The sequence below is a fragment of the Atractosteus spatula genome, chromosome 2 (assembly GCF_055471065.1).
Source record: "Atractosteus spatula isolate fAtrSpa1 chromosome 2, fAtrSpa1.hap1, whole genome shotgun sequence".
In the NCBI taxonomy this organism is placed as follows: Eukaryota; Metazoa; Chordata; class Actinopteri; order Semionotiformes; family Lepisosteidae; genus Atractosteus; species Atractosteus spatula.
In genome coordinates, this window is record NC_142707.1 from 56,233,461 (window position 1) to 56,250,158 (window position 16,698).

A 16,698-nucleotide genomic window follows, 5' to 3' on the forward strand; every position below is an offset into this window, starting at 1 on the left:
AAACTGCTCACTTTATGACATCATACAGAGACGGAACTCTTGAAGTGGGTAAAGGAGAAGGAAAGTTTTCTGGCACGTCTCAGACGTGACAAAGAAAAGTACATTTTGCGGGAACAGTAAACCATTACCGGTGCTCTGCATTTAAGTTTATTGTCGGAAATGATTGTAGTCATTTAAATGAGGAGTTCTTTAAAAATTTGAAGAAATGCGCTGCCCCGCTCATGAAATGTAAAGAAAATTTGATTAAAAAAACGGACCTTTTCACGGTTGCCTATGGTACTAGGTGTTACACAAATTAGGCTGGTACTGATAATGACGAGCATTGTTCTGTGGCTGAAACGTGTGCCTCGGTGTATCTGAGTGTCCGAACTATGCAGATGGAATCACGACTGAAGTATCCCATTGCCTCAGGGTGGTTGAGTATCGCATGATTTTATTAAAACGGGGTTTTAACCATACATAGGTCCCCACCTTTAGTAATGCGAAAAGGAAGGACATGTTTTCTTCGTCTTTGTCCTAATGAATTCAAGTCAGATTCAGCCAGCTAAGGACCTCCCTTCAGCCTTGGTGTCAGAAAGGAGACAACCAGTTCCGTCCTGAATGTGCAGGACAACACCTGGAAACAACACGTTTCCCAACACGTTGGGGCGTCTGCATTGAATGATTCTGTTACTCAACTCCTGTAACTGTAAGTATTATGTAACTTTCATTACAAAAAGATGTCCTGCAAATTGTGTGGAGATTTTATAAAAGGGTTGCACCAATGTTTTGCCCCTTGATATGTCGGCGTGCTCTTTGCAGATGGGGCAACTCCCACTGATAAATGTGTCCCTGTGCTTACAACACTGCTGGTGTTATTTCCTTTGCACCTGATAAAAGGCAGCTGCACATCCTTTGAGAGCACTTTCAGTGCTGATTATCACAACAAAAGACACCTGAGAGCATTGGTAGTTGCATGCAAAAGATCTGGCTATAATTAGGCTAATGTCCTGGAAATGTGCAATTTTAACACTGTTGTGGTGGTTGTTTATGATTTAACACTCCTTTTGTTTCAAGAGGCTGCCAGTGGCGTGGCTATACACAGACTAATACTTAAATGTCCCAGCAAAAGCTTTGTGCAGTACTTGCGAATTGGTAATGCGAGTTGATTTATGAAGTTCCACTAGGAACCTATTAGACTATGAAGGTGTGATGGGTTGGAAAACTATGCCCCTGTTGTATAACCGTCGCCTTCCGCACAGCTCAGAGTCACGCCAAGAGTTGTGGGAGTGTGATACAAGCTACCCAACCATGTGGCTGAAGTTGAAACCCTGACTTCTTTCCAGAAATGTGTGGATGAGAACTTTGGATCAATTACCAAACTACCAGATGGGCTACATGAGCTGAATGGCCTCCTGTCATGTCCATGGTTTCTACTTGTATAAACCACTGCCACCACTTTTATCAATGTAGGGAGGCCCAGCATTTTAAGTGTGTGAGAATGCAAGAAGGCTGAAGATAATAAAAAGGTTATATACTACAAGTCTATTAAAATATTCATGGTACTTGAATAGGCTACAACTACAATTACAAAACTATTATAAAACTAGACTCTTAGACTAAATGCTGCTCGCCTCAGCCTTAAAACACCCAGCATGTTCTTTTTTAAATGTCTAATATAATGCAAGTCTGTGATAGTACGCAAATAACCAGTTCATAAAGTGAAGCCATTACATGATTAAAACGAGTGAAAGGCAGCGCTTTTAGAAACTGGGGGCATACTTTAGCAATTTAGCAAAGCAGTGAAAGCTAAAATACCCTGACGAAAGCTGTGGCGTATACTATAAGGGCAGTCATCTCCCCTCTGCTGTCAGCGCTGCTCACTGGGAGGTTGTGAACATTGCCCCAAAGCTTTATTTTGTCCCTTCCCTCGGCTGCCCCATCTTTATAAAGGGCCAGATGATATCACTCATTCATTTACCTTGCCTTTCAGCATATATTCTTGTAGGGTTAAATGATTTCATTGCATGTGAACCGTCATCTAATCAGTACTAATGTGTTTCTGAACTTTAGGTCTTTAGAACAAATGTTTTAAGCCCGTGGAAAATAAAAAAAAAATAGCCCAGCTGAAATCACTTGGAAAGAAACGGTTCTTAAGAAATGACCCAGACAAGCCTGTATGTCACATGTTGCGCTGACTTTTACCAAGTAGCTTCCCCGTGTCTCCACAGTCAGATGGTGTCTGGATCTACATATTAATCCTCGTGTAGCGCAGAGCACATGGGGAGACAGACAAATGCGAAACACATTTTAAAACAAGCATTGGAAAGCTCTTTTTTTTTCAGAATTGAGAACCCTGGGAGTGGGAAAAATGCAAATATTGGTTTTCCATACCATCGGATATCATCACGAGCTGAACCGTGCCTTGTGCAGATGAAGCCTGCTCCACAAAGAAGCAGATGAGGTCATGTTGCTAATTAAGTACATTGGTGAACAAAGCATGAGGAGGCATGAGCTGTAGGGTTAGCTTTCTGTGCCACTGGCACAGCTGTCATACGCATCAAAAACTTTCTCTTTTTTACAGAATGTATTGTATTTGGCATTAGTTTCTATCAAACTGAGGCTCATCTAGGATAGTGGTGTCACGTGAAAGTATTTGTCATTGCATTCCCTAACCAAGGTGGCTCAACAGTTTACAGTCTGTTACAATGGAGGTGAGAAATGTTTGAGAAATATTGCTCACAAACAAGCATACAGTATGATGACGTGTTTTTGGGTAAACACAAGCAGAATTTAAAGTAAACACTGAAGCTCTAAAAAGAATCAACAGCAGTCATTAAATTACCATATGAAGGTATGAAACAATTGTTTTTTTTATACTGTGTCTTGTAAAGGTTACGTGAAGAAAGATTTTCAAATGACTTATATTTGTAAATATGTCTTCTTCACAAATCGGGTAAAGAAGTAGACAAAGTAGCCAAAACAGCTTTCTAATTGATAACCTTCCTGGTTCTACTTTCTACTTTGGAATTAACCTTTACATGTCTAACATCCAAAGGTTTTGCCATTCTTCTTTTTAAACAATGGTTCTTATGGCATTAATTTAGGTAAACTAACCAATGTTTATTTAACTGTATTGAATACTGGTTTTGAATAAGTGTACATACCCCTCAGTAAGTAGTTCATGGAAGCACCTTTTGCTTGAATTACTTGAATAATTCTATTTGGATAGGTCTGTACCAAAGTAGCACACCCAGATTTGATTGTGTTTGCCTGTTCCTCCTTATAGAACTGTTCAAGATCAGTCAGATTAAGAGGGGACCGTTGATGGACTGCATCCTTTAAGTCATTCCACAGATTTTAAGTTGGATTTAGGTCAGTGCTCTGAGTGGGCCACTCCAGGACATTTACCTTTCTGTTCTTTAGCAACTCTACTGTTGCTAAGCCTGTGTGGTTATGGTTGCTGTCATGATGAAAGGTAAACTTCCTTCTCAATTTCAGCTTCCTTGCAGAGGGCAGCTAGTTTTCTTTAAGAATCCATCTGTATTTTGCTCCAACCAGTTTTCCTTCGGTCCTGACCAGTCCCGAGTCTTTGCTGCAGAGAAACACCCCCATATCACAATGCTCCTCTACCATGCTCTACAGTAAGGATGGTGTTCTGTGGGTGATGTGCTTGCTTTATTGGGTTTTACCAAATGTAACATTTTGCATCGAAGCCAAAAAGTTCCATCTAGGTTTCATCAGACCACGAAACATTCTGTCCACATGGCTTAAGAATCTTCACATTTTGCATAACTCAGATGTTTCACTGTGGGCTCTTTTTTTCAGTAATGGCTTTCTTCTGGCCACCCTCCCGTACAGCCCACACTTGTGGAGAGCTTGGGATATTGCTGTGACATGTACACACTGACTAGTGTTTCACATACGGTATAGGCGTACAAGTCCTCAGCTGCCATTGGATTCTTGGTGGTATCTGATCAGTCTCCTTGCTCGGTCATCCATTTTGGAGGGACAGACCTGAGCAATTCAAGGCTTTGTTGGTGCCATATACCTTCTGCTTCTTTATAATGGTCTTGACTGTGTTCCAAAGGATACATAATTATCAGGGCGGAGCGGTGGCTCTGTGGCTAAGGATCTGCACCTGTGGCTGAAAGGTTGCCGGTTCAAATCCCGCGGTCAGCAGAGGAATCCTTCTACGTCAGGCTCCTGAGCAAGGCCCTTAACCCCAACTGCTCCAGGGGCGCTGTACAATGGCTGACCCTGTGCTCTGACCCCAAGCTTCTCTCCCTGTCTGTGTGTCTCATGGAGGGCAAGCTGGGGTATGCGAAAAGACAAATTCCTAATACAAGAAATTGTATAGGGCTAATAAAGTGATCTTATCTATCAGGCTTTTAATTTTTTTTCAGTAATGAAATGGCAGTAATGCCACAACCTTATTCCAGAGGTCTTTTGATGGCTTCCTGTTGCTCGTAGTTGGCTCTTTACTTTGAGGTGCACTATCCAGCAGAGTAGGCCAATAGGTACAGCTGATTTTATTCTGTATTCTTCAGGTTGCTATAGTTGAACACAGGTGGACACTAATTACCTTGTTGTGTGATTTGTAAAGCAATTGGTTACACCCAAGCAAATGTACAATTGCTATTACTAAGAGGTCTGGAAACTTACCCAACCCATTTTTCTCAGTTTTCATTTGTAATTATTTTTCAGAATGTTTGAACATTTGATTTTTGCCTGGAGGTTACTGTATGTGTTACAATAAAGGAAAAAAAAATCTGATTTAATGTGTCTTGATTTCAGTCTGTTAGGCCACAAAATGTGTTACTTGATGTGTAGACTTTCTATTGGCATCGGTACAACAGCAGTGCCAGCAGCGGGGTCTTGAACACAAAACCTGTTAGATACGGGTCCTGCAGATCACACACTATGCTACACCACCTCTGTTTTCCAAATAAGTCTGGAAAATCATTTATACATCAGGGCTTTTACTATAACAACTTGAAGCAACTTCCTGAAAAGTATAGCAGTAACAGGATCTGGACCCCTAACTCTCTGGAATCTGTAGTGCCTAACCAGTACTCAGAAATGCAACTTTGTACATGTATGAATGCATTCAAACACTTTTGTTGTGATATCAAATTATTAATGATATGAATACAAACATTATAAACAATAAAAAATGTAGTAAGATTTAGTACAGTAAATGGTAAGAGCAAATTCTTAACATTATATACAGTATATACAGTATTAATTAAGGCAATTCTCTTTCAGACATAATTCTACCATGTGTTTCTTCTTAAGAATACATTGCAGGGTTACATTATGTTTAAGAGTTTAAGGACAAGCAATTGCTATGCCTAGTGAGAATGTGAATAATAATTCTGTTTCACCCTTTCACAGTGCTAGATAGCAAAACCATCAACATTCGACTTCACACATACAAAATCAAATTCAGCTACACTACCACAGGCAGCTGTTTATGAATGGCATTCCTGGTAAGACATATACACAGTAAGCCTACTTCACTGGTCAAAGTTAACCCAAGATCCACTGATGAGCCCTGAAAGGGAGCAAAAGCTCTCTTTGGTAGCTAAGTTTGACTTTATACATGGAATGGGCCTTATAAGTCTGTTTAAATAAATCTGCTTCCCAGCTTTGTAGAACAGTGAGAGAAATTAACTTTCAAATTCCCATTGCTGATACAAAACAGAAATAATTAATTTTTCATCAGTTGTATTACAGTACTTTCCATTGAAACTCTATCCAATTAAAAGGCTTGTGGCTTGTTAAAGATTACTTGTTGAAGTATTTTTGTTTTTATGTATTATTTAGACAGTTTTAACCGATATGGATGCTCTGTCTGAAATGAGCATTGCATGTGATCTTATATAATTATGAAGGATGTGATATGAATTTTTTCGGTCTTAAGATGTTCATACTGTACGTGCATAAACACCCAAGCTGAGTCACATTCCAAATCACTTGCTGCTTTTTTATTCACAGTTCACGTCTTCCCAGACACTAGCACATAGCATGCTCTGTAAGCCTTGATTGTGTAACATAAGAAACATAAGCTACGATATGATCAATGTTTGTTTGATTTCTGCAAAAGTTGCCTTGCATTAAAGCAGCTAAGCGCTATTTTGTAAATAAGCATAAAGGGTTTAATTCATTGATAAAAAACCTTTTAAACTTACATTTGGAAAATTGAATCATAGTAAGATGATTTTTAAATATATTTTTTTGTTTTTTTGTTGTTGTTCTAAAATTTTTTGACAAGTTGCATCATGTTTAGAACTCAGCTTTTCAGAACTGATTTACATGCTCATATCACCTGTTTTTTCTTCCATGGACAGGCTCCCTGTGGAAGGAAAAGTGCCGTTCACCTTTAAGGTCTTGCATGGTTTGGCTCCCAGCTATATCAGTGAATGGTTGTCTCCTTGTTCTGCTCATTGTTTGTTAAATTGTGGACTCTGGCACTCTTTCGTTTCCCAAAATACGGTTCCAAACAATGTGCTATTTTGCTATAAAGCAGTGGAATGAACTCTCAATCCATCTAGCAAATCAATCCTTACCTTCACATCCTATAAAACTTTAATTCTGTCCAGTTTATGTTTTTGTTTTCAGTTCGTTTGAATTTCAGTACCTTGAGATGTCATTATTCTCAGCCTAATTCCATCAAGGCTGTATTGCACAAACCCCAGAAATTCCATGATTTAACATGGGAAAATCATAATCCAACTATTCAAAGCCAGCAGGTGCTCTGTACTGGGGAAAGAGGATAGGATCATGAAAGGAAATGAATAGACCCACTTCCTGTTTTCTGTGAGACAGTATTTGTAATAATTGAAGAGGAGAATATCAGAACGAGAAATTTTAAAAATGAGAGGAGGCCATATACCCCATCTTGCCTGTTTGGTGGTAGGAGTATATTGATCTGAGGATCACATCCAGCCATTTCTTGAAAGAAACCAGGGTTTTGGCTTTAACAGCATGGCTTGTTCCACACTCCCTTACCTTTAGGGGTAAAGCAGTACTCCCTGCTCTCGGTTTTAACAGTTATATTCATTCTCACTTACATCAGAATTAATATTATTTAATTGTGGATGGGAACTTGCAATCATTTTGTTTTATGGTCATAATTTTGTTATTCATAGAAGAAGAATCTGAAACTCTCAGAACTAGGCTTCAAACAAGTCTGACTTTGTCCTTTTCGATATCTTTGCCCAGGAAGAGGATTTCAGCAGAACATGGCCAGGGCAGGCACAGCTGAGAGATCTCTGGTGAGTCAGTAAATAGTGGGAACAACGGCTGCTGTTGATCTTCAGAGATATAATGGGTGCAGAAACAAAAGGAATTAAAGTTCCTGCCAATTAGAGGTCAAAAGCCCTTGAACCAGATATTGAAGATGACATTACAGCACATGTAGGGGAGAGATGAGTATCTAGAGAGTGTGTCCTCACTAGATTTAGCTTTGACTTTTAAGAAGCAATTGACATAAAACACAACACCTGCCATATTGACTTGGACATGGTTCAACTAGAGCATGCTGATATTGTCAACATCATATTATAAAAATATTAAATAGAAAGCTGTAGCTTTGAACCAATGTCCTGGAGAATTTAAAAACTTCTATACAGGCACAGAAACTCCACTCTGAGTATTGCTTTCAGTGATCTTTCTGAGTAGACAAGACAACCATGCATGGCTGATCATATAAAGTATGGCTAGAGGAAATATTTTATGGTTAATAATGCCTAGCCAAAGCTTTATTCTCTTCAAAGGCATCCTTTCAACAGCCCGTATTAAACAGCTTAACCAGACCATCCATTATTTTTGCTCAGCTAGAGTCACGGCATTGGCTCTAGCCATTGTGGAATAAAGATGGGAGCAGCAAAACAGTCACTCTGTATATACTGTAGGAGCAACTGTTTGACCAAATCAGATGTGAGGGTGTCCTCATTCCAAAGAGAAATTCACTGGGAATAAAGCCATCCAATAATTGTATGTGTTTGAGGATGTTTATTTGAGTGTTTAGGTATGGTAAGATTTGGCTTAACCCACTTGGACGAGGGTCAGCCTCTCGGCTACAGGATGAGTGAGAGTGAGCAGTCAGCAAGGGGCAGCTGCAGAGGTGGAGATGGGTGAAGAAGGTATGCTTGAGGTGAAACGTGAAAAGAGGGATTGTGTTTAATATATATAGCTTTTGAGAAATGGCGTCAGAAGTGGTTAGAACAGCTGAGTTCAAAGTGACCTGGTTGAGAATTTCAGTTGAGAATGTTGATGTTTTATGCTAACACCCCATAAAAAACGAATATCAACCAAAGTACCAGAAGTAAAGTAGTCAAAAAGTGATTAAATGTGTCTAGTCAAGCAGGAATCAAGTACAGTGTAGTAAAACAAGGAATAAACATAAAAACATTACATAGAAATATCAGGAAAATGCAGTTTGTTTCAACAGTGTAAGATTTATGTGAAATTTTAAACAATAAATTATTTCTGAATGTATAATTTATATTAAAAAACTACAAGCTCAGTGAGTTAAATCTGTGTGTTAAATGTTCCTAATTCATATCTTACAGTACATCTGCTGCTTTCTTGGGTTGATTAAATATTTCCTAATTTATCATATGTGAAGAATGCTGTGCAGAAGAATGATTTAACTCTACATTTTATTAGTTTATTGTTACCCATAGCCACTGTCCTCTTAAATTTAATGAGTGGTTTTTTTTAATAAAACCAAAAGAAGAGCTATTGGAACAAAACACTTCTCATGCAGAAGATAACCATTATCTGATTAAGTGATTTACTCAACCAGCTGCTACTAGGTATTTTACATTGGCAGACAGGTCAAAGTTTCAATTCAATCAAAGTTTAAATAGCATAAAATAGCCAAATGAATGTCCACCAGAAAGTGGCTAGATTTTAATTACAGGGATGTTTTTTTATGTAATTTAATTTAATGTCATGAAGAGTTGTATGTCATGAAAAGATGTCATTTATTTCCAAATCATTTTAAATGCTGGGAACAAAGTTATTCCAGTCTCTTGCTCAACTATACAATGTTTCATTGTATCATCAAGATACTTGATAAGTAGTACGCAGAGTTAAGAGATAGAAGAAATATGATCTTGGCCCCTATCCCATTTCCTAATTTTCACATGGTTGTTCTTGTACAAGAGAAAGGATTTGTTTGGCCTGTTTTGATGTACATGTTGGCAAGCTTTCTCATTTTTCCTGAAAAGGCTTTTATTTTATGGACTTGTTGTGGTAGGAACAGCTTCAGAACATTGTTAGTTTTTGCTGAGGTTAGTGACTTTCTAGTAACACAGTGCTCACAACACTGTGGAAAGAGACCCTTTTTACTAACTAAACCTCCTAGCTCCCACTCCTCCACCATCAATTTGCGATCTCTAACTCAAGGCATAGTCTTAGTACTAAGAGCCTTTGTGCAAGGCATATCCTTAGAGCTTTAGTGCGATGCAGTGCCTTTTTAAAACAAATAACCTTGGGAATGGTGTTTTGGAGTGGAGAACTAATAACGTACCTATTTTTCTTTCCTCTGTACAGTCACCTAGAGTTATTGATTATTTTGTGATAGGTTTAAGTGCTCCAGTTCCTACCTTAAGATATTAGTCTTTCATTATTTATTGTGGTCTATTTCCAGCAAGTTGGAAGTACTGAGGACACAGTATAGCATAGTGCTGGGAAAGGACAAGCACTGCCTCCTGCACATTAACCACAGTTACTTCAGGGCTTGGAAAAAAAGGCATCATGTTTGTTTTTCCTCTAAACCAATGTGATGAGGAAACAGTGACAATCTATTTCTATTTCTTTTGTTGTGTCTTTCCAAAGAATGAGAGAACCAGCACATGGTTTTGATATATAGCTGACAGTAGCAAAATTAACAATAATATAATTCAATTGGACAAAAAACCAGTTACTGCTAGATCATGAAATAGTAGATATACCTGTTGAACCTGGCCATTTAAATACATGATGAAGGATGGGTCATAAGCCTAAACAGAAATAACAAGCACTTTTTCTTGTATGTAGTTTTGACATATTGGCAAGCTGAATGTCCAAAGGGAAAGTCTCATAATGACCATGTCATCTTATGCAAACACTTAATCACTAATTCAGAAAACATCCCTAAATGCAGTAAAAGTGGTGATTGTGTATAATATATCAATTATATATGATAAAACTGTAAGGCAAGTGTTTGAATTTAGCAGTGTACTTGAATGAGGTGTGTACTGTAAGAAATGTATTTAAATGATATTAAATGATGTAATGGTATAAAATTGTAATTTGTATAATTTTATAAAGGACGGTCTCCAAAAAAAAGATCTCAAAACCTTGACAGTCTCCTTGTGGTTTCAGAGATAGAGTTCCTGAGAAGAAGGTCTCATTAGCACAACTTCTTGGCTCCACATTTGGACTCTATGGCAGTAATACACGAGAAAAACACATTTTCTGGGTAAAAAAGTAAAACATAAACGACAAGACTTAAAAAGGTTACATATTAGGGGAAACCATCCGTTCTCACTCTCATTTTGTCTTCTCATAGATCAATTCTTATACATTAACATCACACTACAGACTTGCAGACATCAAATCTTTAGTTTCCCAATGTAAACATGTATTAACAAAGATTAATAAAATGTATTTCCTTAGTAAACAAATCTGCATAATAACAAAACAGAAATAGGACTAACATAAAAATGAATCCTTACTGTGCTCTGACCTACTGTACATCAGAGCACAGCTGGGGTACACACTAACCTTCAGCATTTGACCAGCATTGCCAAGGTGTTAGTCCAGAAACTGGCAAGAACAAGCTGACCTGCATCAACACCAGTTCGATGACCCCTGTGAATTCCACAGGCAAGCGCTGTGCACTGGTGTGATATACAGTAGCTCTCTTTGGCTTGTTGGTGCTGAGCTAAGAACTGCAATGCAGTGCATCATTGGAAACTTCTCCCCCCCACACCAACACCCCTGGCTGTGTTAGCTGTCTCACACTGCACCCCTGTCCATATTCTGTAGATAAGCAGTCTTCCAGGAATGTCCAGAAAATCAAGGAAAACAAAGTCTTCCCATCCACCAGCACCTGAACAATGCCCCTCAGTAGGGCCCCATAAAGTTGCACAGGCCCCTTTTCACCCATATAAAGTTTAGAAAGCAAAATGGAGCCCACAAGAAGTCACAAACAAGTGATATAAAACTCTTGAACTCTGGCAAATTCTTGAAATGAAACAACTCTTCCAACAGTCCCCTAAGACAGGGATAGCACCAGGGACTGGAAAGTTGCTAATATACTGTACTACCCTTCCATAAACAGATTAGTGATCTTATTAATTCTAGGTGATTAGTGTTCACCTATATGGAAATATTATCCTAAGAAATAACATGGATTTAGCTAAGATAGGTGTTTCCTAACCAACTTGTTGAAGTTTATTGAACCAACTGCACGGTAATGGATGTATACAGAACATATGATATGTTGTGTTTAGATTTTCAGAAGGCTTTCGATAAAGTTCCTCATAACTACAAGTGTGAACAATCTGCTTTGCGTATTCTGTAGCTTCTGCCTGTAGGTTCACAGTGGCGTGGATGATGCTTTTCACGGAGGAGATTACCAGCCGGTAATTGCCTTCGCTACCACTTAAAGTATCTGCCAGTCTTCAGCAGTGCCAGAGAAGTAGACAGCAGCCTGACGTCAAATCAGGCTCCGTCCCGAGCGTGGCCGTCTGTCAGCTGTCCTCCCTATCCTCTCAGGATCGTCGTCTTGGGCCCTGTTTTCGAGGACCACTCCTCAGCCACCTCACAAGCCAGAACGATGCAGCTGCACTGTGCTGGTGGCAAGGAACTGTGGGAAGGAACTGATCTCTAACGTATAAAAATAATAATAACCTTTACACCACAGTAAGTCGGGCTGTCTAACTTTTGAAAATGAATTTAATGTTTTCTTTGCTGGTATTCTGTGCTGGTTCACTGAAGAAAATGTCAAAAAGAAAAACTAACAAAAAAATATGCATACCAATTTTTTGTTCGATATCCCTATAGCCAGGGGCATTGATAGTTTACCATTTAGTTTTTTGCTGTAAAGTTTACTAAAACTTAAGCTTTTTTTTAAAAAAGATTTTAATTCCTTTTTGTCTTGACAGTTCATTTCTTGTGAAAATTTCACTCACAACGGGTTGCCATAGATGTCCCTTTGAGAAGACTAGGGACTCGTTAGCTATGGTTTTCTCTTTTTCTGATTTAATGATGGTAACATTGGTATATTTTTTGTTCAAAGGAAAGATAACTCAGCACTTAAGAGTATCCTAATTCTACTTGATTTAAGGTGTTAAAAAGAGTCTCAATATAGTAATTTGTCTCCTGAGGTAAATAATCCCAACAACTAACATATGCTGTATTAAAGCCTGTGGCTATTTTCAGAGTTTTACTGTGAGACAATAACGGTTTTGAATTACTGCTCAACAGGAATGTTGTTTTGTATTGTTTGATAAATACTTAAAAATTAATTTCCTTTCATGACTCCTAAGTTGATTTTTGTTTTTTGTCTGAAAAACTAGAAATGATTGATTATTTTGGACTGTTATTGATTTAACAAAGCTTTGATCGCCAGTCCCCAGCAACAGTATTGATAACACATTATTGCTGGGAGAAGGCAGACATTATCACCAAAGCCAAGCTGCACTTCTTTATTACGCACCCACAGCACATTCCACGGGCTTCTGTTATTGGGTATTTTATTCAGCATTTCCCTCTACATCAATTGGTTGATTCAGAGTAGGAACAGCTTCTTCCCTTTCCTTTATGTATTGAAGCATTTAATTATAGATTTTATGCCAAACACAAATCCATTCTTTTTAGTACATTTGCCTGTTTTCCTGCATTCGGGAACCTCTATCATATTATACCAAGAAGTAGGTGTACGTATTGTGTGCTCTTTCAATTGCTAAAAGAAAAACTACAATCCATTTTCATAAGACTTTAAATATAACACCCGTATTGCATATGTGGAATTAAGTGGTCTAACTATTGTTTGAATACAATGTAATGGTTAAAAGTACCATTCTGAAGCTAAACATAACATGTGTGAGCCATGTGACACAAAATAACTAGGTGAGTGTGACATGGTGTGATGTTTATAGATTTTTTTCTGCTTTGTATTGGAAAATAAGAGCATCACTCAAGTGTGTCAGCACCTTGAAGCCACCATGAAAGGTGTGTTTTCAAATGCTCCTGTCATGGTACCACTATCTCCGCCATGCAGTTCAGGATCATGCCAGCAAATAATCTTCAGTTGACCCAGTTTTTTTTTTTCTGCTAATGTCTTGCCTCTCGTTTGCCACATGGCTCTATGTGCATATGGACTCCTGCAGTCTTGACAAAACAGCTCCTGGGAAGTACAGTTGCCCGCTCTATCACTTAAGAACTTCATCTCCACAGGAACTGATTGTCTCTAAAAGGTATAAGGCAAACTGGCTCTCTGAAGGTTTCAGGAAGTAGAAAAAAATACCCTCCACTCAGACAACAACACCTTTGACTATAAGAGTCAACAGCTGCATTGAGGGGGGAGCTTGCTTCTTTCACACTATTTCTCTCTCTAGGCTAAATGTAACTTTAATTTACAAAAATAAAAACGGCGGCAGATTGTGCGATGGTCGAACCATTTATTGAATTTTGTGAAAACTTTGGCGTAACCCACTTGGCTGAGGGGCAACCTCCTGGCCATGAAACAGGGAGGCTAGGACCCCCAAGCTTGGTGAAAAGGTGACCAAGAGGCTGCTGCAAAAGTAGAGAGAGGAAGAGGAGAGGGTGACGCGTGGTATACAGTATATGTGAACCGAGGCAATAACGTCAGGATTGGTTGTGAGTTGCAGCAGCTTGCAGCTTACCTTGCGCAGTCATTCTTCAAACAACCATATAATCACTGGTGGTTGTGCTTGTATCCCCTGTGAAGACAAGAGTGTGGGTTTCCAAATTCCATATGCCATTCAGTTGTTTTTCAGTGAGATAAACTAGTTGGTATGCTGGAACTTGGAAACTGGAATACACTGCATTTTAATTAATGGTAAGGTTACACTATATATTCATCTATTCACATCTGGTGGGGCAACCCACTTGTGGAACTTTCCTTTCACTAGGCTTGACACACAGTTTCCACCTTATCGCTTGTCTCCAACAGCTGTGCACTTGCAAGAGCAATCTGAGTGAAGCACCTTGCTCAAGCACCCTGCAGTCCAGAGGCCTGACCACTACTCCGTGCTACCTGTACCTTTCTACATCTTTTTATGGGGAGAAGAGTGAATTACTTTCTGTTTTCCTGCAGAAAACCTGGATAGAATTTCACATGGAAACATTTCTCTGCCACTGTTACCTCAACTTTCCCATGAATGCAGGAGATTGCCTTCCAAATAAAACCACTTCTGGGATTTACTTCAAAGGCATTAATTAGCCTAATTTTGTGACTCGTCTTTTTAAATTAATGAGACTAAAGCAGTTTGACATATTTTTCTTTAAGCAAATCCCTTTTCACATTATTTACATTACTTACAGTTGCAATATGAAAATGCAATAAAAGAATCAGATAATAGAAGTGGAAATCAGTGAGAGTTTATGCATTGGCTGACTGTGATGTAACGTGAAGTCAATCAAGTTTTACTTCCTTTGCAACTAAAAAGAATAACACTATATAACTCCCACCAAAGACTATCATTCAATTTCATATTTCACTCCTGTTATATTACAAATATTTGGGATATTTTGAGATAAATCTTGTACTGATTATTCCATTCTGAGATATGTTTCAGAAGGGTTGTCCTGGTATCCCCACAGTTCTGAGTATTGGTGTTTATACACACAAAAGAGGTGGCAGCTGGAAATATCCTGCTAAATCGCTTTACAGTCTTTGGAAAAGTATGTGTAGTTCAGCAGAGTGGGTGGGTGAGAAAGGATCATTTCAGGCCTTGTAAAGGCTTTAATGCACCACTTGACTGTGATTTCAAAGTGACTTTGGAGTGATTCAGCCTAGTTTGCAGACAATATTTTTATAACTTACGAATGTTTCCACCATCTTCACATAGTATTATTTCATAACTATGGCTATTATCCAACCAGACGGGACAGCCTGTGAGATAAAATGTGTCAGAGAACCTATGGACATTTTGGTGTCATGCCACTCCAGAGGGTGAAAGACTGTTATTGTAATTAAAAATGCCATTTTAAAAGATTTAGAAGCTGTGGTGGATTCAACCATCTTAAACATGTATATAATGATTCACTTATTCTACTTTGTTTAACCTCCTCGTAGCCAGGCTCTGCTTTTAGGTTATTGACTAAGCTGATACCAAAATCCACACCTGTCCTTCAAAGTAGTTTACTTCTACCACAGGGTAGGTTTTATATTTACTTTAAAGATGTGAAAGACATTTACAAACTTTACAAGATATAAAAAAAACACTGAAAAACAGAGCAGTGTGCAAATTTATTAGGATATATGTAGATGTGTCTATTGTTGAGCTTTGCCAAGTTTCATTCACATATTACATACTGTAGGTTACTGAATAGTGATAACTCATCTAAGATTAACCTAACTAAGAACAGCAAATATAAATGTATATGTTCTGCAAATGTCAATGATTTATTATTACATCTTTGGCTCTTTGCCTGATTAGACTGGGTCTAAGTATGTCACTTTCTGGACTAAAATACAGTGTTGCTTACTTAGAACCATAAAGACACTTCTAAAAACTGCTCTGAATCTGGGGATTTACACTGTATTGTAGTGTAGGTGAAATTGACTTGAGGAGTGTTGAGATTGGAAATCTAGGAGAGTTCAGAAAAGTGTGGCTTATAAAAGCTATTAAAAAATCAATTGTTTAATATTATATAGTTGTGTAACACACTATGTAAAACAATTCAGAACTCTTTTTCATTTACAATGACAACTTACAGAGGACAGCATTAATTGGAGCACCTTAAATGAAATACCTAGATCAAATGGTATGCTCTAGTCTGGAGTCCTAAGCCCCAGCCACTACTATATATTATATAAAAACCAGTAAAAATGTCTGTATACACGTTGGTATGTTCTCATCTGCATTCTCAGGTCTACAAATGAATGAAAAACATTCCAATGGAATGAGTCAAGGTAATTATGTATATACAAATTATCTACATCAAATGTGAAAAAGAGTTTTAAAAGATAAGCTGGCCATACACTCTGCTGAAAAGATCACAGAGGTATAAGTCAAATGTTATGTTGCCTCATCTAATCCAGGCTGTGGGATATATCGGGTACATAACAGAATAGTCAAATTCTCAAATGGAAGTTCCCACAGTGAGCTGAGTTAATCACAATGGTGTAAGTCCAGTATTTGCTATAGCCCGACTTTAAAACTTTCAAAAGCAAAAGTAATCTTAGCTTTACATTAAAGACTAATGATCTATAAAATAACTTCAAGCCTCCTTATCAAAGGCTTGTATACAGTAACTTACATCTACCTGCTAATCAATTTCAGAGACAATCCCGAAGTCCCCTAAAGCTAATATACAGTAGGTCCATCACAAATCATACTCCTTCACACAATATCAAAACTTACAAAAATGTTACTTTCTCTAGCCTGCTATCAAAATGCCAATAAAAATTCATAATGGAAGTTTCTTGTACAAAATTATTTGTTCTCATCTTTATGTAACAAAAAA

At 38.1% G+C, this 16,698-nt stretch overlaps 1 long non-coding RNA gene across 1 annotated transcript; it reads left to right on the top strand.

The window, feature by feature from the left end:
• The first annotated feature begins 25 nt into the window (after nucleotides 1-25).
• Nucleotides 26-12,505, top strand: LOC148839903 (uncharacterized). Its single transcript, XR_016094501.1, has 2 exons — nucleotides 26-688; nucleotides 7,207-12,505. It is a non-coding gene; the product is annotated as an uncharacterized LOC148839903 (long non-coding RNA).
• Nucleotides 12,506-16,698: the final 4,193 nt, after the last annotated feature.